Below are 2,500 nucleotides of genomic sequence, written 5' to 3'. Positions count from 1 at the left end.
TTTATAGTTTTATGTTATAGTTTATTTAGTTTACCCTCGGCGCCATATGACCCTGCAGTGCGGCGCTAAGACAGAACGCCCCAATAATCATCATAATTTTCCACTTATTTGACCTTTTATTGAGTCCTTATATCATGGTGTTTTTTTTTTATTCACCATTATTTTTATTTATAGTTTTATGTTATAGTTTATTTAGTTTACCCTCGGCGCCATATGACCCTGCAGTGCGGCGCTAAGACAGACCGCCCCTGTAATCATCATAATTTTCCACTTGACCTTTTATTGAGTCCTAATATCATGGGTTTTTTTTATTCACCATTATTTTTATTTATAGTTTTATGTTATAGTTTATTTAGTTTACCCTCGGCGCCATATGACCCTGCAGTGCGGCGCTAAGACAGAACGCCCCAATAATCATCATAATTTTCCACTTATTTGACCTTTTATTGAGTCCTTATATCATGGGGGTTTTTTATTCACCATTATTTTTATTTATAGTTTTATGTTATAGTTTATTTAATTTACGTTCGGCGCCATATGACCCTGCAGTGCGGCGCTAAGAACAGACCGTCCCAATAATCATCATAACATTTCCACCTATTTGACCTTTTATTGAGTCCTTATATCATGTTTCCAATTATTCACCATTGTTTTTATTTGTAGTTTTATGTTATAGTTTATTTAGTTTACGTTCGGCGCCATATGACCCTGCAGTTTGGGCATTTCCAGGGGTAGTTTTATAACCCTGGTGGTAGTTGGACCCTTGTTCTGCACCATGAGCCTAAAATAACACTCACTAGAACCCGACCTTTGAAAATAGTTGATGTGAGAGGCGGAGACATCTGAAAACACCCACCTTACATTTCGGAGCCCAAGCACACGTATTTGACAAGGCTCTCATAGTTTTTTGGGGGAGTTTTGAGCATTTTTTTATGACCGTGGTGGTAGTTGGACCCTTCTTCTGTACCGCGAACCTATCCCACGCATTAGAACCCAACTGATCCCCTTCTCGGCCTTTGGAGACAGCTGACGTGCGAGGCGGCGGCAGCGTGAGTACACCGCCCTGTACCGTGTCGTCGGTCGTCACGCCGCGACGTTGTTTGTGTACGATACAGCGCACGGTGCCAGAGCCGGGCCGGGCGTCGACCTCACCCACGTGGACGGCTGGCACTGCCCTGCCCCGCCCTGCCCCACGCGGCCATGTGTCTCTAAGTATAGGAGGAGCGCCACTGAGGGTTGCCTTGCCCGGCCCAGCCTTTGTTGTGCCCAGCGATGAGACTGTTTTGGGAGGAAGGGAGGAAGGATTGATTGATTGAGTGATAGTTTATTATTGCAGGTAAACAACAAGGGAGAAGGGAGGAACATGCCATCCCAACCCCCAGGGAGGGCATAATGTGATAATACAACTATTAAAGGAAGGAGGGAAGGAAGGAAATTGATTTCTTTTCCCGAAATTGATTTCTCTTGTTGGCCACTCTACTCTATTTAGGAGCAGTAGGTAGCGGGCTTTTTTTTTTTTTTTTTTTTTTCGCCCTTGCACTGTCTCCTCTGCTGTAAAAAAAAAAAAAAGGAAGGGAGGGAGGCAGGCAGGAAGGAAGGAAGGAAGGAAGCAAGGAAGGAGAGAAGAGAAACATGGAAACATGGAAATGCAGGCAACAGAAAGCCTATTGGCTCATTACGAGGTCGCCCGCTTGGGTGATTTAATCTGCTCGACCGCCACTTGGGGCTTGGTGAGCAGATGAAAGCACCTCGATATTGAGGAGCAAATGGAAGCGCCTCGATATTCAGTTTACTCCTGACGCAGCGAAATGACGGTCGATTCTATATTTGAAGGAGTTGATGGTATTCGCATTTACTACTTCTGGGGGAAGATTGTTCCTGGGGCGGATGACTCGGTTTGAAAAGAAACTCCTTCCAATGTCTGTGTTACATCGACTCGACTGAATGGGTAAACCGTTATTTCTAGTTCTTGAGTTGGTTTGCAGTTCAAAGAATTTGGAGTAATCGACGTTATTGAACTTTTTTAGATACTTGAAGACTTGAATCATATCCCCTCGTAGGCGTCTTTTCTCCAATGTAAAGAGATTGTGTCGCTTGAGTCGTTCCTCGTACGGTTGAGCCCTTAAGGTTGGAATCATCTTTGTGGCGCGTCGTTGAATCCTTTCCAGTAAAGCAATGTCCTTTCTGTAATTGGGAGACCAGAACTGCACTGCATACTCGAGGTGCGGTCTTACCATGGAATTATACAAGGATAGCATCACGTCTGGTGTTTTACACTCGAAGTTCCTCGCTATGAACCCGAGCATAATGTTGGCCTTGTTGTATGCTTTTTTACAGTGATTCGCGTGTTTCAGGTCACTGCTGATAGTGACTCCAAGATCCTTTTCCTCCTGCATCGCTTGCAGAGGTCTCCCATTCATGATGTATGTGTGGTTACTATTTTGGGACCCAATGTGCATGACTTTGCATTTGTCAACATTAAAAGACATTTGCCATTTTT

Source organism: Eriocheir sinensis, chromosome 22 (assembly GCF_024679095.1).
Source record: "Eriocheir sinensis breed Jianghai 21 chromosome 22, ASM2467909v1, whole genome shotgun sequence".
In the NCBI taxonomy this organism is placed as follows: Eukaryota; Metazoa; Arthropoda; class Malacostraca; order Decapoda; family Varunidae; genus Eriocheir; species Eriocheir sinensis.
The sequence above is the reverse complement of the archived record's forward strand: the minus strand, read 5'-3'. Positions refer to the sequence as shown.